We start from the raw sequence: 22,655 nt of genomic DNA, 5'->3' as shown, positions 1-22,655 counted from the left end.
TGATTTATATTCTGTTTGCATGATTTAGTGTCCTGCGTGAATGCAGCTTGGTTGAAAATGGCTTAATGAAAAATGGTTTCTTTATAGCATAGATGGAAGCTTAATCCATGTTTTCAAAAATCATTCTGATTAAAGCCTTATAAGGATCAGACCAAGACAGTGTCTGTTGCCAAGGTATCTGATACAAATATGGTTCCCAGGGAAAAACTTAAAGGCTTTATGTCATGAAAGAAGAAAGAGTTACTTTCTGAAAAGTGTTGATGAGAAAACTTTATGGATTTCCAGCTCAGACAGCAACAAAGCAAGGCTTTGAGGGGAAAAGAGGGAAATAAAACTAACCTGATTAAAAAATTAAGAAAGTCTCCAAAGACCATCTCAACTGATATTTTATGCCAAGTAAGACCACTGCCTGTATCCTAGTTGTTCAAATTCTGTATGCCTGGCTCTGAGGAGAGGGTGTGAAGGCCTTGACCACAGTTTCTGGCCAGCTGTCCTTGGATGGGTGTGTGAAATTTTCAAATAATTTTGGCATAAAATAGAATGGGCTGCACATCCAATGACTTTGTCGGGGGTGGCAATTAGTGACACATTTCATTTAAAATTTCCTCATCTTCATTTGAGTATTTGTTTAAAAGACTTCTCTGCTAAATGCCACAAATATCAAATAGATCCTTGAAGGCATTTAGGCTCCATGAAGTGCAATGGAGTTAGAGTATTTATGGTTTCCTTTCAGTTGGAGGCTGTTCTACAGGGAAGACTTTCAGACACAAATATACCCTAAACTCAAGGAAGATTTTACTTTTTCTCTGTAGTACAAGCCACAGTCTAAGGACCACTGAGCAATTGCTGTTCTTCAGCTGTGTCCACTGAGAGCAAGTTTGATGTAGGGGTGTCAGAACAATGCAGCAATTGATGCTGGCATGTTTTGTGATCATCCCCCATGGACAATGTTTTTTACTTGCTGGCTTCATTTTTGTACATCAACTTGATGATGCAGGTAGGGGTTTTTTTTGTTTGAGTTGTTACATTTTTTCATTATTTTCCAGTCAGGCACCTACACAGTCATGTTTTAAGTGTGTATCTGATTTTGATACAGCCAATATAAACTGTAATTCATTCAACTGCTCTCAAATGAAGCACCTTTCTGTGTATTGTCTGATAGCAAAGTAGCAGAAAGATCTTCTTAATGGATGCTGCAGGCTGTCAGGAAGCATAGCTTCCAGGACCTGGCTCTCCAAAGCAGGAGGAGCAGTATTCTCACAGTATTCCCTACTTACAGTGGCTGGCCTGCTGCACTGCTTTGGCACAAGCTTTGCAAGCACAGTGGCCCTTCTAATGTCACAGCCTAAATATTCTTGCTTTTTCTGGACTTTCCTGAAGACAACTACAAGATTCTTCTCCCTTTTTACACCACTAATGAACTTCTGGCCCCACAGGGTACAGCTCACTGAACATGGGTGTGCTGCTCTGACTGCATATGTCTTTAGAGCTGATCTGCCTATATGCATAAGTTAAGAGAGATACAGGTTTCCAGATGTTTATCAAATATCAATGAGTGTTCAGAAACCACAGACAAATGGACCTCATCTGCTTTACCTCAGAATTTCAAGGTGGAAAACAAGACATAGCAGAGGAAACGTGGAAGAATGGTATCTTGTCCTACTGCACCCTTCTGCCATACGTGTCACACAAAGGCAACATCTGATCAGACTTGCCAGAGTAACCAGGGTGTGCCTGCCTGTCCGAAGACACCAGAGCAGCAAAACACCTCTGATCCTGCCCAAACCCTGTTACCACTCTGCAAATAAATGCAATGCACTTGGAGCATCTGTAGGGGGTCAGCTTCCCACGAATCCACTCACTTTTAATTCTTACTTCAGCTATAGGTAATAAAGGGCGTCTTCCCATCCTTGGAGCACAGATTTCTGCTCCTACAGCAGTTTGGAGAGGGAGCAGCACCACCAGCTGCAGACGGGTGTCCACCTTTCTGCCAGTCATACCTGCTGCTTTTCCAACCACATCTTGCTCACCCAGCTGCAAATCAGAGTGGTTCTGCCAAAGAAAAGTGATGTGTAACAGATAACAGGAATAGACCAAGGCTTCATGATTATTGCTTTTTCACAGCCTTATAGCTTACCTTTGCCACTTGCATCTCTGCAAAGTGATTCAGAGCAAAGCTTGCAGAAACAGTGTTAAGTCTGTGCATTTAATGAGGTGGTGGTGCGAGTGATTATGCAGGGTACAAGTGGTAAAGAGAGGCTTCAGCTTGTATTTGCACTTGGTTTATCTGGCTTTCTAATGTTTTTAGAGTCACTCACCCTTCAGCAAATGCAGCTGGGTGACTCCTGGTACACAGGAAGGGAAAGTTGCAGTCAGACAGCAGAACTACATCAGCAGGTTAGACATCTGAGGCATGTTTGTATGGTCAGGGGAAGACAGGCACACAGGTGAGTTTTCCACAGGTAACCAGGATAAGCAACAAACAGGACGGATTAAGTGTCAAAGAGGGCATTGTCTCCTAAGGTGGCTAGTAAAAAAATGACTGAACAATAAAAGAATTTTAAAGATGTTTATCTTAGCATGCAACGTATAGGCCGCAGTTCAAAGAAATGCTTTAGTTAAGTTGCACGCCTGCTGATCTCTAAGCATATGTTTAGATGTTCTCAGTAAGGATGAACATACCTGCCTGAGTGCTGTCCTGAGGAGAGGCTTAGATGATGAAGGAAGTGGTGAGATTATTTTCCCTGCGGCAACAGAACTTTGATTCACTTTTCACCTTCTTTTTCAACAGTCTGTTTATTTTCATTGAGCTCTGGTTTGAATTCTTGTGTTTTGGCAATAACAGTCTTGACCGTTCCTCGTTCCTTGTGTTGTTCTCCCCCACCACTGCCACCTCTGAAGTCTGTTTTTTGTACTTTCTGTGTTTGCAAGTAGGGGAGTGGAGGAGTTGCTGACAGAGGTAGCCAGTGATGGTTACTAAATGTTGAAAGTAAAGAAGCATATAACAAATGTTAAAGGGAACAAAATGGATTATTTGTTATTCCTGGGGAGATTCTACCCTTAAAGTGATGCCCCAGAAATCCAGCTGGAATGTGAAATAAAAGCCAAAGGCCCCCCACAAGTGTGTTAGCACAGTGAGGTCTTTTGAAAATTAGAGCTCAAAAATAATATTCCTTAAAGGAAAAATTCTCCTAAGAAAACAGAAAGCAAGGAAATTTAAGGCATAATAAGGACCAGTCACAGTACGTAGCTTGTGCAGGATCTATCAAGCAAAATGCTGTTGACACAAACCCCTGGTTATTTTCACTGTACAAATACACATGCTCACACTTTATTTGGAGTGGCCTTAAGTTTGCCTTGAGATCACCAACTGAGCTTTTAAATTAACACAGGATGCTCACACTGCCATGGGCCATCCTAATGGCCTTCCAGAAAACTGCTCTTTGCATACAGAAAAGGATGTGGGAGTGCTTTCTATTTCCCTTTCTGTCTCCCTGAAAGGCATCAAGAAAGTGAAGAAAACATTAGGCAGAGAAACACGCACCAGTCAATATTCTGAAAAAAATTTTATATTAGTTTTGGGGGGGTATTTTTCCTATGCTCTTGAGGTTACCCTATCAGTCTTCTTCCTCCTCCCAGCTGATCCTCATCATCCTACATGTCAGAGCCCTCTCTTTAGGAAAGAATAATCTTGCAGTGTTGATTTAACACCAGCAAGGCTCTGCCCCATTAAACTCAGTGAGAATTCATTAATAGGATACAAAGGACATGGGTCTTTCCTTTACAGGCCAGAGGATCAGCATGTCCTAAACACAAAGCTGTGGAAAGGCAGACCTGGAAAGTCGTTCTTATTCTAAAAGCAGACAGAGCATTAATGGGAGTTGTACTGATTATCACTTTGCTGATATGCCTCAAACACTGCTGTGTGAGAAAATGGACCACCTTTGTGTTTGCTGGGTCACAACCTTCCCTTTTGAGATAGTCAATGAGTTTACCCAATGTTGCCAATTCAGATGTTGACAGTGACCAGACAATTGGATTGGCCATGACAATCCTCACGTAATGAAGCTTGTCCCAGTGCCCTGAAGTCTTTGAACACAACCTTGTACTGGGTTTTTCTTCTGGGTACAATTCTCTTCTTAATTATTTTCTCTCAAGCCCCCATGAAAAGCATTCATGCATTTTCAGAGGGTTACACAGAATGATGGAAGGCACATAAACCGCTTGCCTCAGCCTCCATGTTAGGTCACACAACTGGGAGGTAAAGGGGAGAAAGTGAATTCCTCCCATTATATTACCTGGTGCCTCCCATCCATGCCTTTTTAAAAAGTCTTGTTAGTCTAGATTTGGCTCTGTTCCATTAAAAATATCTATTGTACATGTTTGATTTTGAGAGAAAATGAAAAGGTCCATAAGATATCTCTGCAGTGGCTGCCAGTGACTGAGTACAAAAGGGAGGTCACATCTGCAGACACGCAAATTCTCTTCAGGCTGGGGTGAAATCTGCTCACCAGATGAGCCATAATGATCATGACAGTGGATCTGGACACATTCCGACCAAGCAGCGAACTGACCCTACCTATCCCTTATGTGTGATTCATGAACAAGTGTTCAGATTGCAGGGATGTTTTGTTATGGACCAAACTGAATCAGTTGACAGAGCTTTTACAAGGCCTACTCTCCATTTCCAACCAGCTGATGACTCATCTGAACGAACAGAATTTGTAAAGTAAGAAATACTTGCATACTTATGAACTTAGTGCCCTCAGTACAAAATAAACAAGGGGTATGTGTGCTAATTACCTGCAAGTAATGCTATAGTAATTTATTAGTTCCTCAGATTTGCAAGTTAATACAGACATTCCAGAGAGAAAGACATTATCTGTCCATTTCATCATAGCTACTTTTAAAAGCCTTAACCAGGATATTATGGTTGTGTTGCGTGGAAGATACGATACCCCAGAGCCATAATGAAAATCTATATGAAATTAAGTGTACTTCAAACTCTTCTTGTGCATCAGCTCAAATCTGTCATAGAACTTGACATAGAAAATATCCTGAATAGCAAAATGCCTTCAGCAGTATAAAATTATGGTACCCATTGAGCAATCTTTCAATAGGTCTAAAGAAAAAGGTTTTAATACACTTTTTAGTGTTCAGGATTGAGTTTTTATGCATGGCTTTTTGTTCATTAATTAAAATCGGTGTGTCTTCATCTGCAAAACTCATAAATGGGTCAGAGTTTTTTATAATAAAACAAGTATTTTGACTGTAGATGTTCCAGAGAATGTTTAAGTGCTTATAGAGTACTTGTTGGTTAGTGAAATACATCAATACCCTGTAAAATCTGTAATGAATCAACACCTCAGCATGAGATTAGGAGTATCCATATTCTACAAAACCTGCAGTGTGTTGTCCTTTGGAGTAGGCATAAAATCTGTGAACATTAAAGAACACCAGGGAACTTTAAGCATAAAGACCTTGTAACAGATGGTCTGGGTAAAAAATTCTAACTCGTGTCTGATACTCATCTGTTGGTGTAAATCAGCATTGTTGCTGTGGCTTTGGTAATACAGCAGAGATTTGCATCAAAAAGCTTCCTGGCCCTGGTTGCCCAAACAGTCCCCTGTTCTTTTAATTGGATATGTTATTTCTTCTCCCTTCTTCTACTGAAAACAGAAAGCAGCTTCCAGTGTCTGCATTTATGGATGATTGAAATCAAGGAGCATATTTTTTAAATGTCTCCTTATTCCTTGTGGTCAAGTTATCTCCCATTTTCTTTATGGTGTAGGAACTTTCACAGGAAAGAAGTGATACAAATACAAAGGCATAATCACCCAAGCTTAAAGCTAGTTGTTTTTCTTTATGCACCGGCAGGGAAATAGAGGCCTGAAGTGAATGTCAAGTTTTACAAAATCACAATGTTGGGCATTGTAATACTCAGTCATCCTGGTGTATATAATTCAGCAAATTGCAGAGCAATGCATAGCCAGGCTTCAGGTCTCACTGCTACTGAGAAATTGTCACTCATGAGAAGCTGGATCCACACCTAAGTGCTGGATATTATCCTGGAGTATTTAGGATGTACAATTAATTTCAGGGCAGTAATTATAGACAGTATCTCAGATACAATTCCTGATAACTGAGCTTAACTTTTCAATAGCTGGTACATCTCTGATGAGGTGATGCCCAACTACTCCACTGAGAACCATCTGAAGATAAAGCCACCTGCATGCAATTTGGTGCTAAACCATAATTTAGCGTTAAGTGTACCTTTCTGAGGTTTCAGCAGTGTGGTGTCATCTGGAATTGTCTGCCAGTGCACAAGTTCCTAGAGAGTCTTCCAGCACTTCCAAAGGGAATAAGCAACTTAGAGGCATTACTACAGGCTAGCTTAGACCTGCTGCACAGCACCAAGGGAGCTGACCCTTTAACAAGCACAGACAAGTTATAGGTTTGTGTATGCTTATTCTATTCCTTTTCTCTTGAGTTTGTTGGAACCCTGGGGACCCTCCTTCTAAGGCAGCAGATTCAGACACAGCCATTTAAATCAGTAAGATAAAGCTAGCCAGGACCGATGTTTGCCTCTAGATTCTAGACAGCAATTTACAGTTAAATTTATCATAAGTAATATCAGTAATATCATCTTAGCACATCTCAGGATAATGAGCTGGCTCACTTTAAATCACCAATCCTGTTATCAAGGCAGCATGTGCAACAACAGCTGCAGTGGATGCTTCCCGTGGTAGACCCTCTTTTATATGGCCTTTGGTGATTAGGACCAGCACAGTCTCACAAGGGCTGCTTCCAAACAAGCAGTAATGGGAAAATGGTGCCTCCAAAAAATGGACAATCTGCAAATGCAGTCCTGGACTGTTATGATGTTCCGGCAGTAGCAGATCAGAATGGTACTCTAAGGGGGAATCACACTGGTTTCTCCAGGACAATGTTTGGCAGCAGAAGGGAGGGAAGTTACCACCTTCACTTTATCACATTAACTTTCATACCTAATTATTAAAATTCCATCCCAAGGGCTGCATCAGTGACACAGAAGTTGCTCATGCCATTCTTTTCTTCATGTATAACACTGTTCTGTTTGGGCCAGAGGACTTACCAGGGGAGAGGGATGCAGTTCACCCTAGAAGACTTAACATCAAATAACTTTCACAGTATTATTATTTTTATTACTGTAGTGCATGGCAGTTATAGTAATAGAACAGACCCCCACTGTGTTGGGGACCTTAAAAACAGAGTATAAAAAGACACTGTTTTCCTGAAAGAGTTTCAAATTAATTATCCTTCTTCATTCCAGACACAGTCCCTGTACCTACAGCAAAGAAAAATCTTGTTTGCTTATTTATTTTGCTTGATTCAATTTAGAATAGATAGCTCAGTTTATTTTTCCATTAAAAAGATGATGCCGAGCTGAGTGCTAACACACATGAACTACAACCCCATTGTTTTCAATAGGGGAGGAAGGAGCTTAATGCTTGTGATTAATTTGGCTCGTCCTGGTTGAAAAACAATAATGATTTGTCTTAACTGGCCATAAGTACAGTGGATACTTTAAACACAAGCAAGCTACCTCTCAAGCTGTGGGTGATAGATTATCTGGGATATGGTATGAAAAATTAGCCAACACATTTACCATACCCTCTAGGAAGGCCTATGATTAAATTTGACATAGCTGACCTTGTTGTCCTAACTCTAATGAGCCAGAATGGATGGAAATGTCCTTGATCCAGCTGGTGGTTTTTAGTGTCAGGCTCTAGTCTTATATAATTTATCCACTTTAACCCCAGGACTGGTGCAATTGCTTAATGCACTGGCCTGTCACCTCTCAAATGGAATTTTTGGTCTGCTTGATGTAAAGTGAAATTAGACTCAACTGCTTGCTGAGGCAACGATACATGGCCTCAGCCTAAGAAAGCAAAGTCAGGGTCTTACTCTGAGACCTATACAGGTACAAAGGTGAGGGCTGAGCACTACCCAATACACTGAAATTTGTTTCAGAAGTGGAGGGAAGTGTCTTGAATACAGCTTCTGCAGGAGCTGCCTGTTAGAGCAAATGCTCACTTGTGCTGTGATAATTCGCTTTTGTGACTGCTCTTTCAGATAATATATCCAATTTCTACAAATTTGTGCATGACTTAACCTAAGTATTGTGCATCGTGTATCCAGCACATGCTACCCAAAACAAGCAGAGGCAAAGAATTCTCAAACAAAAGGATTACAAAATGCATTTTTACTGCCTGAGTTACATTTCCAGTCTAGAGTTGTAGTCTTCAGTCTGTTAAATCTGTCTCTACAACCATGAAACAAGCATGTGACTTTTTGTAGCAAAATTTTAAGATTTTTCTGGTGTGTCAGATCTTTCACCGTGAAAAGAGATTCAACCTTTCCTTGTGCAGATCCATTCCCAGAATTGCAAGAGCTGGCTGGCTTTGCCCAGCCAAAACTGGCCAAGGACCTACAGGCAGTGTTTAGCTGCGACTCACAACAGCACACATTGGTGCAGCTCTGGGAGGAGCACTGAAGAACTGTGGGGGAAGTAAATCAAATACCAGCAGATGCCCAGCCTTTCCTCTAGGCAGCTGGGACACTGGAAAAGGACATGAAAGCTTCCACTCAAGCCACCAGGAAGTGTCCCATGCTGACACTTTCTTGTACTCAGGGGCCAATAGACAGCCAAGCAGGACGTTCTTAACTCACAGTGTGGAGGATATTTCTTCTAACAATAGAAAAAAATCACACCGGTGTTCTTACAGCCCTTAGGAAACCAATAGTGAGGAACAGCACTATCTTGGCCACTTAGACAATGTCCTCTCCTTCCTACACTCAAGACCAACAGAAACCTTTAAGGAAACCCTTGGTTTCTGTCTTTTTTTCCTGTCTCTTATATCATGGCTTGATAGGATATTTTTTGAAGAAGGTAAAGTAGTTTTGCAAAAGGCTTGACCCAGGACCACTTCTATTAGCTAGTGCAAAATTGCAAGGGGGTTTTGCTTTTGGTTTTTTTGTCCTAAAGCTGGGGTAAGGATGTCCCTCAGTTCCATACGCTGAAGCAAATTTTAAATGCCTTCTGAACTTGAGGACATTCATATTTAAAGCTTAAGCTGTTCACTTAATCATAACAGCTGCTCTAAGTTTTTCAGTGGGGTTGCATTTAAGCCATAAGCCATCCCCTGGACACTTTGCACACCAGATGACTCACAAGGAAAAATTTGACAAACCGTTCAGCTGGCTACTAGAAATAAATACAGTTTCTGAGTATACCTCTGTGCTGCAGCACTTCACCAAGCATACGAAATGCTCACGCATCCTTCTTGCTATTCCACATTTTTGGAGTCGGAACTGACTCAATATTAAAATCAGATTCTTCCTCATTCTTACACTGTCTGTAATTAAGAGCACAGATTCAACACAGTTAGTGTTTTTATAAAAAAATCCAATTGATTCAACAGAGTCAGCACATATATCTCCATGCTTTTCTGCCTGCTGCTGATCATGTGATGGTATGTGTATATATGTGTGTATATATATATATGCATATATATGTGGCTGGGTGTAGTGGTTTGAAAGCAAAACAAATGAGAGGCTCCAAGTCAGAGATACAATTTAATAGAAAAAAAAAAAAGAAAATAAAGTAAAATAAAATAGATGCAATAATACAAAAGACCACTGACAGAGTCAGAATACAGCCTGAGCGGAGTGATGGAAGCAGTCCAGATGAGGTGGTCTTCCTGAAGCAGTGATCCTGTAGAAAGGTCTGGTAGCTCGGGTCCTCTGGGAATCCAGTGGGTAAGCGCCCCTCTGGTGTTCAGAGTCTCAGCTTATATCCAGGCTGGAATGCTTGGTTCCTCCCTCTGGGCGGAGCATCCCACAATGGGATGGTGAGTCATGTGATAAGGCCTGATGGGCCCATTAACAGGAGATAGTCCAGGAGGGGGTTATCTGTGAGCTGTGTAGCAAAGGTGCTGATGGGCCCATTAACAGAAGATAAGCCAGAGTGGAGGAGGCAGGGAGCTCTGCCTCACCTGGTTTCAACAGTTCATGAAGATGGTGATAGAATATACTTCAACCCAGGACACTGCGTTATTTTTAAGTCTTTGGTCCCAACTATTTGGGAACATTCCCATGGATTTCTACAGAGTATAATTGCCCAGATCAGTGCCTAGATGCATTATTGCATAAAGTAGGGATCAATAACATGGTAGAAGCTACAGGAACTGCCCCTGACTGTTACCTGAGCATGCAGCCAGTATCTGCCCCTGGAGGAGTCCCCCTACACTCAGTCTTCACTGGATGCAATATAAGACACCCAGTGAAACAGATAATTAAAAGACCATATATTTTTTGCCTCAGGGGCTTGTAATGTTTGAAAGCAAAACAAGGAAGAAGTGGGAATCTTCACAAACCTGAATGGTAAGAGAAACCTCTGAGAAACACCACGGTGACACTCTCAGGCAGTAAAGATTGTGACTGATGGCCTAGGGTGAAATCCTCATTGATGGAAGTATGGTCATCAGTTCAGTTGAGACAGACTTTCTTTCTTGAGAAGATGACCTTCCTAGAGTGGGCTTGAGGCATTTGTAGAACATTATTTTAAAGATATTTCGGTGTCTCATTTAATTTTTAGATGTAGAAATGGCTCTACATGTCTGACCCTGCAGTTTTGAAATCACTGATGTTTAATCATTGGCTTAGTGACTGTGAGATTAAAGCTTTGCAGCAGAAGAAAGATGAAGCTTCCAGTGTTGATATTGATATGCTATCCACTCTCCATTGAGTCAAAATAACACTTGTATGGCAGGTTTGCTGCTCCTATACTTTTTTTGTGTAATAAAGTTATGTCGCAAACAAGTATGTTTAGATCCCTGCATCGGTATAAAGGCGTAGGTGTCATTAGAAGAATTAGTTTCCTCTATTTTTTGGGAATAGAAAATGCTGTGAACAGTATCATGTCTAAGAAGGCTTTTGTTTTCAGAAAGTCTCAGGCTCTGGTAGCTTAATTTTTCTATCATTTCTTTTTTCATTATGTGGTTATGGGATTCCAAGAGTGACTTTTTGTTGCTGATGTTATTCTCATTGTCCTTCCTTGGCTTGTTCATTTTGCTTTTTTGGCAGTCAGTAACAGTAGTGCACATCTTCCCAGCAGTTTTCTTGAGCTTGGGTTTAGATAAAGCTTCAAGAGCCTGATCATTTTTATTCTTTGATCCACATGGGGTTTCTATCTGAAGCTGAAGAGGCTGTTTTTACCCTCCAAGTCAGACTCTAAAACACTGCAGTAGGCTTTCCATTCTCATACACATATTGCAAAGGACACGGCCAAACCTCCTTAATTCAGTGGAAAGACTCTCTTTGACTTCACCCAGATCTGGATCAACGACAAATGAAGGGGGTATTTTTCTTGCTAGGCAGCATTTCAGTGTTGATACTGTACCTGTCAGACTGAAGGAGATGATGTAAGGAGGGGTACTGAAAGTAAATGTCAAAGGGATAAAATATGGGTAGAAGTAAGTTAATTTTCCTTCTTTGTTGGGTCAGTTCATTTCATCTTGAAACAGAAAAAAAGCTCAGCTCAGAGATCGTTGCAAAATCTTCCAGACATAATGTGATTTGGGAAAATAAGTGGTCCACATTTTCTTGATGTGACAACATATGGGTATTAGCATTTTTTCATTTCTCCAATCAATATACGTAAAACATGCAGAAGCAAAACAACACATGTAATAGGACTCAGATTATTTTTTAATACTGTCAAGATTGTATCAGTCAGCAAATGAGATAAATAAAGGATAAGTCAATTTGAAATTACATTGGACAGCAGTGAAGCAGACTCTCCTCCACTCAATTTGTGCCAGCTTTTGGATTTCTTTTATAAAGAAGTCCTAGTATTTTAGTAGGCACGTGGAATGGAAGGAGAGAAGAACTCTGCATTGCTTCTCTGCAATCCCTTTGCAAGAGCTGCTCTTTTAATTTCCCAGAGGTTACAGCATACTAACATCTTTTTTTTTTTTTTTTAAATTTGAATTATGAAGACTAGGAGCAGAGGGATCTTGTTCAAAAATCCTTTTATTTTGCTCCTTGGAAAGGAAATTCTTCACAGTTAAGAATGTCTAATTAAAAAGTCTCTCTTTGTGTGTATGTGTCATCTTTTTTTCTTTCCCTTTTTCACTTCATGTGTCAGTTTCTCTGCCAATGCCACAAGAGATAAAATTTACTGTGTAATTGGATTGTGGCACAGGAAAAAAAGGTGGCAATCTGTATTAACCCAATATTTTACAATGTTCCGAAACATTTGTCCATCTGAAATGGTTCAAGTGTGGCAAAAGAACCAAGGGAATATAATTTGACTTTGCTGTAAAGAAAACATTAGAACACTCTCCTGCTCTCCAGCAAACTGTAAAAACAACAAACAGAGGCAAAAAATACTAAGATACAATTAAGGAGATATGATACATGTATCTCAAACTTGTAGTTAGGGCTGACTTAAACAGAATTTAATATACCAGACACATTGCATTGCAAGTGAATTCTCATTTCACCACAACACTAACAGATGTTTAATCAATAAGATGGACCATAAAGAGCAGCACAATTAGTAGGTCTGAGAAATGTTCTCCTGTGATGTTAGAAAGCTGTAATTATGGACCAGATCTCATAAGTGTTTTGCACAGATGACACATAATACCAGTATTCTAGCTTATAGAAAAGACTGCATGGCACTTTTAATACAATTACAGGCACAAAGACACAACAACTCTGATCTTAGAGAATCTTTTTTAAACAAATACCCAAACTGTCATTGAATTAAAGGAGAAATTAAAAGCTGAAATCAGCTCCTTTGACCCAGTTCCCTGCTGCATTTTTTGTCATATTTTTGCTCAGATGGCCACGAAAAACAACCTTACTTTCCCAACATGCCTCCCCTTACACCTTAAGGTAGAAAACTCAAAATTGTGCCATCCCCCTCCTCAGGATGGGAGGTCATGTACAGCTGATGCAAGCCAGGGTTCTGCCAGCATGAGACAGGACAGAAGGGAGTAGCCAAAGGAGACGAAAGAATCCTGAGGGTGCTCTAATTTCCCTTGAGGAGAAACACTTCTAAGTCTCACCAATAACATGTTTTTATATTACATGCTCCAGTGTGATTGGGACTCCAACTAATCAGCAGCCCATCATAGTCCCTCTACTATCTGTTACTTAGCTTCCATGGTAAAAGGGAGAGGTTCCCTGCTCCAGGAGAAGCACAGAAAGGAGAATTATTCAAGTGATTTTTTTGAGTCCTTGAGTCCTTGATTTTTTGACAGTGCAATCATAATTTGAGCAGAATGGCAATCGGGAACACCACTGGGTTCATGGCTGTGGTGAGAGGTTTTTTTACCCTATCTTCCCCTCATAATCGTCTGCCTTTGTGAAAATATGACCAAAAAACAGTGGACGAAGTTCACGTAACCATTATCCTTCTTAAAATAAAATAGAAGTCCTGTTTGTAAATCCTGATCTTGAGTTTCTCCAGCAGAAAGAAGCCATTAGTTGGACCAGTGCTCCCCATCCACATCACACTCCGAAACAAAATCCTCCTAAATTGCTGGGATTTCAAAAATGTTTCCTTTGTGCATGAATTTGAACTTCCATATTGTCCTGGCGTGACGTTGTGAGGTTTGTATCCCCAACTGTCTGTTGGGTCTCTGTTGGATATTGCCCTGTGTGCCTTTGGTGTTGGGTCTGGGAGCAGGGGGAAGAGAGAAGCATGCAGTTTGTTTTCAGAAACTTTCCTCCGCCAGCTGGCCTTGAGAGTCGGATTCAGCAACACACGGCAAGGGATGGAGAGAGGTGGTTTTTTTTTGGGGGGGGGGGTGGGTTTTTTGGGGGTTTTTTTGTGGTTTTTTGGTTGGTTGGTTGGTTGGGTTTTTTTGGTTTTTTTTGTTTGTTTTTTTTTTTTTTTTTTTTTTCGCTTCAGTAGTTAGTCAGCTAGTTTGGCTGTAGCTAGCACAGGAGGAGAAGCTTCACTTTTTTTCCTCTCCTCCTGTTTTTTTTGTTTGTTTGGTTGGTTGGTTGGTTTTTTTCTTTCCTGTTTTTTTTTTTTTTTTTTCCCTCTTTTTGGTTTTTTTTTCCGTTTTCCCCTGAAACTGTTAAAATCTCTCTGGATGGAGGACTCGGGGGAGCGCCGTGGGGGCCCGCACCTGGAACCTACCAAGACCCATCCTGTGCAGCGTTTCCCAGCGCCGGAGGGACTGAGAAAAAACAACCACCTCCAGGAAGGACTTTTTTTCTAATCCTGTCATCTCTCCAGAGCGGCACAAAGTTCTTGTCATCTGGTATTGTCGAATTTATTGTGCTGGGGAGTGCTTTGTCTGTTTAATAAACAGGGTTTTTCCCACTTCTCTCGGAGGAAGTTTCCTCCTCCCTGAACCGGTTGGGGGAGGGGAGGGAGGGGAGGGAGGGGAGGGAGGACCCCGCCCCCTTAGGAGGTTTCCGCCCAAAAATCTGCCTTAAATTTTACACATGTTTAATGGTTCAAAGGAAACAATACAGCAATGTCGAGCAGTCTGGATTTGCCAAACTTAACCTGTAATTACAGCTCCTTACTGAAAGTTATAGCTGGGCTGCAGTCCTTCAAATCTTAGATTAATCAGATTCAGCTTAGCGTCCCTTCCTATAAATTCCAGAAACTTAGATTTATTTTGATATAGTAAATCATGAAGGTTTTGGCAACAACCTGAAGAGTATATTTTTTCCATGGGAAAGTGAAGGAAGAAATATGGTTGGATGGATTATGTGGAGGGGAAAAAAGTCACTTTCAAAGGCATGTTCTATAACTTAATTAATAAATAGTCCACTGATTGGCTGGTGCAGTGATAGGTTTCGTTGTAGCTAATGAGGCTTTATCAATGTATGCCAGACGAGAATCTGAAAAATAATTCTTCATGTACGATTTATAAAAAGTGCAGAGGAAATGCATTGTCAGAAAATATGAACAGTAGCCCTATTAATGCATCCTTTTAATTTATTTATTCCCAGGGAGCATACATCTCATTGCTGTGGGCCTGAAGTAGTGGAGGTCATTTTGTCCTGTGATGGATGTCCCAGGTGCATCCCGTAACGTGTGTCCCATGAGGTGCAGCTGCAGGCCAGCCCAGAGACACACAGGAGTGGGTCAGTGGGCAGCAGGGCTGGGACAGGTAACAGCCCCTGAACCTGCTGGGCACAGCTCCCTGGAATGCATCCTTCTCCCTGCCAGCAAGGGCCCCACCACTCCCTGAGATGAGGACCTTCACCCCTACCTCTTGTAAGAGTGGCACCTAAAGGAGGGGGGACCTCAGCCATCAGGTGGGTACCATAAAACAACTGATAAAGGAACAGGTGGGGAGGAGGACTATGAGGAGAACAGGGTGCCTGTCTTATGAGAGCAAACTGGGAAAACTTGGACTGTTTAGCCTAACAAAATGAAAGCTGAGATGGGATCTGATTTCTATCTGTAAATACATTATGAAGGTAAACACCAGGGAGGGAGGAGAGCAATTTAAGCCAAAGGACAATGTTGGCACAGGAACAAATGGGTTAAATCAGGCAATGAATAATTTTTGGCTGTGTAATACAGCAAAGTTTCTGAACACTGTAAGATGGAGACTCTGGAGCAGTCAGAGGGGGCAAGTTGGAGTTAAATCTTTTCGAGGAAAAGTGCTTACATGACACAGAGATGTACACCAACTGTGAGCCGGACCTGCTAACCCAAATTGTCACTTTCCACCCTCTGCCTGCCCCTTGTCAGTCATCAGCAGGTGGAGGGATCTGCGCCTCAGCTTAATCACCTTGTCTACTCAGAGTCCTGTCCCATGCACTGCTGTCTTTCACTGGGAATGTCAGTAGTCTTCAGGTGTGAGGCATGCTTGGTTTGGGTAGGAATTATGCTGTCATTTATGTATTCTCTGTAAGGCAGAAATTCAACTTACCCTGTGAATGAATATATATATTTTCAAATAGGATGCCTTTTTAAATGGTATCAATTTTCTTCAAACTGAAGTAAAAAAGCAGTAGAAAAAGTCAGAAGTTTGAAAAACTGATTAAAAGTTTGATATAAATCTGATGCTGATTTGTTTTCATAAAAGCCTTTTTGGAAGCAGTCAGACTAACTATAAAAATATTTTTGGATAATTTTTGACTGTTTGTTTCGTGACCTTGCATTATTTCTTTCCAGTCAGTATATGAAAACATAATCTAATTTAATGTACCTCATGAGAACAGACTTAAATCCAATTTTTCTGTATGGAAGCATCTTCTAATATTTGAGATGGCACATACTACTTCGGCAAAATAGCTGGGATTTTCTTACCTCTGTTTTGCTTCTTTGATAGTCTTTGCCATTCATACCTACAAGTTTGTAATTGATTATGTGTACTTACATGTGTGTCCATACATTTGGTTAGATTTTATTTTATGTGTTAATTTTTTTTCTGAATGCTTTCAAGGAGACACAAATCTGTTCTCAACTGTGTTTCAAGTTTTCAACTATCAGCAAAGATCCCAAAAACCAGTTCAGATTGCAGCACTTTCTTAAAGTTGCCAAGTCCTAGTTTTATTCAGTAACTCTCTGTTTAGGACATATATATACCTTGTAGGATGTAGGCACTGATTACATCCCTCTCTGCCCGAGGGCATCATAACACCCCAGCACTTCTTTTTCCAGTAACATGTCCCAAGGCTTGGATTTGCACCCTGTTCAAAAGACTGTGGATGGAGAGCTGTTCTCAGTCCTTCGTCTTGGTGTTATTCCATTTTGGATAAACAACTGGGTCCCTGATGTTTTAGCACTCTGATCAGCAGCTGCAGAATCGCTTGTGTTCCCTCACCAAATATTTAAGTAAGCTATTCAAAGTGGAGCAGTTTGAGCAAACCAGCCTGAGGGAGGCCAGCTTCAGTGTGCACAAAAAACTTAGCAGTTGAGAGGGACTTACTTGAGAGGTAAGAAACCTTGGATCAAATCATTGCTCTGAATCTCTAAAGTGCAAAATAATAATAAAATGACCTACTTAATTCTGGTCCCTATTTTCACCTGTTGTAAATGATTATTATTTAATCAAACCAATATTTTTTTTCCCCAGCTCAGCTGCCAAACTGAACATTTCCTGCTGATGTGTGATGGGTTCACATGGAATATTTCATGATGCTGCAGTACCATTTTGTCCCATCGATTGCCTAAACACAGTAGCTCTATGCCTCTCCATACGTTGCAAGTCTCAGGACATGCAGGCAGTACACCACGTTGTACAGTAGACAGACATTTGAACTGGTTTTAGTTGTCTTGGGTACCGAAGCAGAATAGCCACATTAGCATGATACAAAAGTAGAGTAAATTAGCCCTCGAAATGTTGCACCCATTACTGTCACTACCAATTACAATAATTAATGTTATTCATCTCTAGGCAGCAGATTAAAACTGAACTAACCCATTAGTAACTGAATGTCACTGCAACTGGAGGGTTGTTGGATTGCCTGCGTGAAGGTGGTGATTTCATTTCAGTTCCTACTGGCAAATGGCCATGTTCTTTAAATGAATAATAAATGAATACACAACAAGCAAAATCTTGGCTCCCTGGAGTTCTGCATTAACTGAAATGGTGCAGGACGCAAACATATCTGTGTCAATTATTGGAAACTTTATCATGATACCAGATATTTCTGGGGTTTAATTCAGAAAGGAGTCAAGGATAGAATGGATAATGGAGACTGAGGGGCTCTATTTCTCCTTTAGAAAATCCCTCTTGAATAAGGGTGTTCACATACCCATTTAAAAGTTTTTAGTGGATGAATGAATGCCTGCTCCTTGCTGCTTGTTTGCACTATTTCCTGTTTGTTTATTAAATGATCACTTACAATGAAACACAGGACACAGTCTGGGCAGAAATCACCCCTCAGTCACAGCACATTGCATTACTGTAATGAGATTATTTTATGCATTTCTGTTTAAGCACACACTAATCAGTTCTCCTGGACTGTTCCAAAAAATAGAGCTTAAGTTTTAGAGACCCATTAGTTGTAATTTGCTAAACATGGGAAAGAAAACCTTATATTCAATTCTATAAATAGCTACTGCAATTAGACAATAGTTAAGTCTCTTCAGCTGATTTACTTCATTTGTCTGTAGGGTGTTTTTTAATCCTTATACTCTTAGCTCCTCGTTAACATATCCATTGGCAAGCTGACATGTTTTGACACCTCACCTCCCAATATGGTTTTTTCTCACTTGCCCCTTGGTGAACGAGAAACAAGCAAGGAGAATTAAACTGTCGAAGGAAGAAAACAAGACTAGTATAATTTATTAAAGTGAACTATGAACAACCTCCATCTGGGCAGGGTTTTTTGTTGGGGTGACTTTTTGGGAGGGTTGGGTTGGATTTTTTTTGTTGTTGTATTTTTTAACATGACTTTTCCTACACAGTGTACAGGACTAGAAATGGGCCAAAATTTTAACCCTAATGTGGAACTGACAACACCTGGCCACTAGTCTGCAGAAAAATAAATATTTGTTGTGTCTGTTGCTATAGCCAAGATGAGAAGTTAACATTGTGGTCTTGATTGAGGGGTGCTGAATGGGAAAGAATGACTTCTCTGAACTATATACGATATAATTATCACGTTTTGGATAAACCCAGAGCAGAAACAACTTCCTTTGTATGCACTTCTTGGATGCCTTGCATGGCATTCCTCTGGGAGAAGATAAACTCATGTGGAAGAAAATGGAATTATTTTCTTTACAGCTGTGGCACCCAATTGTGTGTTTTTGTCTTCTTTTTTGAGCTCCTCAGCGTATAGTCATGTTCCACTCTAGGCTGTCATGTAAACCAAGCAAGACACTTTCAAGCGTGGAATTTGAGGGAATATCAATAATGCAGTGATTAGAATACGAACCTCTGAAATGCTCAACTTCCAGATTATAGTCCACAAACTCCCAGTGCAGGATAAAGGTGTAAATAATTATTATACTCCTACTGCTTCTCAGAAGCTTATCTCTGCATTTTGCGTGCAGCATTAATAGAGACACAGCTTTCTAATTGCATTATATACATTATGTTACATTTCAGTCTTGGTAAAGCAAATTAATCAGCCATGTCTAAAAATAATGACTGTGGCTCTTTAAACTAACTGTGCATCCTATCCATCTAAAATCTAACTCCTACGTGGTTTTGCAGTATCGCCCATGCTCATAGACAGGCAAGATGTTCATGCTGCAACATTTAGACTCTGTAATTCTTTCAATATGTGAGGTGCTAATCTGCTAAAATGCTCCTGATAATAATTTTTTCTATGCTTTATTTGTCCTTATTAAATTACAGACACCCCTGGGCTGAGACTTTTGACTATTTGCCTCTGCCCTACACAATCCTCTTTAGCTCTGGGAGTTGACCCATGGGATGGAGCTTTAGATCAGAGTTATAGACACCGAGAAAAATTTATCTGTGTCAGTCAAGGTAAGCACCATATGTCCAGGAGGAGGCACAAGAGACAAGAGGCCTGCAGCACACAGTTGCACAAGTGGCAGGGAATGTGACAGTGACAAAGTTACACACATCTCTAGCTCCAACCAAAGGAAGATGGCTTTAAACTCTTTGTGGGACCTCATATGTGGACACTGCCAGAATGGAAATGGCTTGTCTCCCATGTGCCCTGCATTCATTATCTCTGCACAGGTCCTGAGAACCTTCAAGATGGATCCAGCTGGTAGAGAGTGGCTTTGCCTCTGCCAGTAAGAATATATTAGATTGCTGAAGGGGGCATTAGAGCAAAAGGGTATTACTTTTTCTCCCTGTGTTGCAAGAAAAGGATATGGCTCATAGTTTGTGCCAATTGGAAAAGAACTCTCCCGAGACTGCTTTTCATAAAGGAGTTTGTTTACTCTCCAGCAGAAGAGTTACCCAGAATTCAAGACTCCTGCCTCAGTTGTGTCCTTAGTGCTGCAAGTTTAGTAAGCTCACTGGAAAGATATGAGTAAAGAAAGACAAACTGAGGCTCTGTGGAAGACAGGGAAGAAAGTTTTTTGCTCTTAATGAGGCAGTAAATCCCACATTGTACAAACTGCAGTAGCAATAACAGCACCCCATATCTCTACACAGGGCAGTGGCATGACCTAATAGGTGGTAAGCTCTCAGTAATCCTTTCAGCTGTTTTCTTCCTTGCAGATCCCACAATGTAGCTGAACTCACAAACTGCTTGTTGGGATTTTCTGCTTCTGTCGCCTCTTTTTTACAAGACACAGCTGGCACTTCTATTCAGCATCCGTCCATACACCAGTTGCAATTCCTTACTGCAATCTTCTCCTTTCCATTGTCGCCCTGTTTTCTGTTGTGCTGCTGTAAATGAATCAATTTGTGCAATTAGCACTGGGGCTGTAAAGTGCCTAATAACAAGGAGAACAGGAGCTTCTGAACTGAGGAAACTACACAACCAGGTTGGGTGGTGTCATGCTGCATTTTCTTCATGAGCAAAAGCAAAATACACTCATTGCAGCTTCAAGGTATTTGGAAGCAGTAAAACAGTAAAAGTCTCAGACAGATGGTTCTGTAAGTAGCTGGGAGGTACCACTTAAAGCAAACTTAAGATAGACTTTTCAGGTGTGCCTTCAGTGTAATGTGCTAGAGAATCAGCAGAATTGGTGTTCGAAGTGGTCATTGGCTAAAATAAAACTTCACATAAAACCAAGACTGCCCAAGGACTTTTTTATGTAAATAAATGGAAATGTTCAGTCTTTCTCCCAGTGAAATATAGCAGTCTGGGCACTTTGCTGGCACAATGGAAACAATGTGAGAGAACACACATAGTGCAATTTGACAGACAGCGACTAGGCTTGCACTTGAAGCCTGCAATAGCTGGAACTTAAAGAGGCCACAAGCTAGATGTAAGTTGTACATAAGTGATACTAATAGCATGTGGCAGAGATCCAGTCCTTCAAAAACACGTGCAGAAAATGCAGGGCCAAAGTGATGAAACTCAGCTGTTTTGTGTTGTCCAGTTTGGTAAGGATGAGGAAGCTTGTGCTAAAACGCTGTCCTGACCTTTAGAGAGGATCTCAGACTGACATATTCAGGCATGGCTGTCTGCATTTAAAGGATACAGAACCAGTAGCCACTAAATAAGATTTTTCATGGTTTTCCATTGAATTCAGTGGAACTGCTCAAGTGTGTAAATGTTACTTAGCTGTATGTATAGTGTCAAGACCTCAGACATGATGGACAAGTTCATTATAAATAGATCAAAATATTGATGAAGCTCAAGTTGCAGTTGTAAATTTTGCATTAGTTTTTAAATATTCAGACTACTCTCATACTTGGACTAATTCCTCTAAGGTAACAAAGCAAGTCTAATACTGATGACATGTCTGTTCACTTCTTGACACTGTGGAGGTGAAGTGATGGAGACAATGTGATGGATTTTTTTCAAGCAGCAGTAACCCTTGTATCTTTATGCTGGTATATTGCAAACATGGAAAGCAAGAATTGGAGGACATCCACTTTAGAGCTACAAGGTTTAGAACCAAACAACTCTTAGTCAGTGGTAGAGATACACATACTCCACACAGTGTGAATTCTCACTCACTGAAGAAGTGATATCTCATGCTGTAATACAGGGCCTTTCCAGATTTTCTTGGTTCCTCTTTTCCTCTTTGTCCTATGCTATCATACAAAATCCGTTCAACTAGAGATAATAAGGTGCATGGGAGGTAGATCCCTAGCTTGAGCCATCATTTTTATGTCAAACATCCATTCCCTTTCAGCTTTTAAGAAGAGAAACAACCTCATGCATTTAGCCTTCTACTAACCTACAGCTGACATACACTGCCCCTCCCAGCACCACCAGGTTAAAAGATGTTCTTATATTTATGAATGCACAAAGTCACACGTCTCATTTGTCTCCCGACCTGAGGCCCCATTATCATGTCAGCTCACTTGCTCAACCTGAAATCCTTACAGAGAGAAATTAAAGAAAAAGCTGTAACAGAACAAATATCCCTTAATCAATTGCCCTCTGACACCTCTCACTCAGAGGTTGGCGCTTGCAAAATGAATTAGTGTAATAAGCTCAATATGTACAGCAGATGGCATGGACATTATAATAAAAGTAGATGAAATAAAACCTCAAATAACTTGTAATGATTTATGACTATTGATCCCACTAAAGCATTTCTCTTCCTTCAGGGATGGGAGTAAAGAAGGAAACATTAGCTAAGTCCTTTCTTATATATTATCTATATTTTTTTCTCTTCATACTGAGGTGTAAAAAGCATTGAATATAGAACATCTCTAAACATTCAGGTAAAAACACTTTTATGTAAAAGTTTAAATAAATTTTCTATCTATTTGAAGGAGTTTAAATAGGATTTCAAATTGATATTTTAAACAAAACTGCATTATGAAGTGATTTTTTGGGGGGGAAACTACATATCTAAATCTCTCAGCTTTATGGGGCATATCCATCTGCATCAGTCACATTGCATTATGTTGTTTCACAAAATGTCATAACATCTCATAGGACATATTTTTCCTGAAAACCATTTTTACCTAAATGGTAGGGTATGCTATTCACAAGGAAAGTGAGATTAGCTGGCAAGGTATGACAATATAGAGCTGAAGGGAGAACAGGAAAGCCAAAACCAA

At 40.5% G+C, this 22,655-nt stretch overlaps 1 long non-coding RNA gene across 2 annotated transcripts; it reads left to right on the top strand.

The window, feature by feature from the left end:
- Positions 1-15,149: 15,149 nt before the first annotated feature.
- On the top strand, positions 15,150-18,336 carry LOC136285830 (uncharacterized). 2 transcript variants are annotated; one of them, XR_010719561.1, is made up of 3 exons: positions 15,150-15,336; positions 16,694-16,968; positions 17,109-18,336. It is a non-coding gene; the product is annotated as an uncharacterized lncRNA (long non-coding RNA). The 2 variants fall into 2 exon arrangements; XR_010719562.1 differs by lacking the exon at positions 15,150-15,336 and adding an exon at positions 15,383-15,501.
- The last annotated feature ends 4,319 nt before the right edge of the window (positions 18,337-22,655 follow it).

This window comes from Chamaea fasciata, unplaced genomic scaffold (assembly GCF_029207755.1).
Source record: "Chamaea fasciata isolate MVZ Bird 193981 ecotype frontalis unplaced genomic scaffold, bChaFas1.0.hap1 SCAF_2, whole genome shotgun sequence".
NCBI lineage: Eukaryota > Metazoa > Chordata > Aves > Passeriformes > Sylviidae > Chamaea > Chamaea fasciata.
This window is presented reverse-complemented; position numbering and strand designations above follow the sequence as displayed.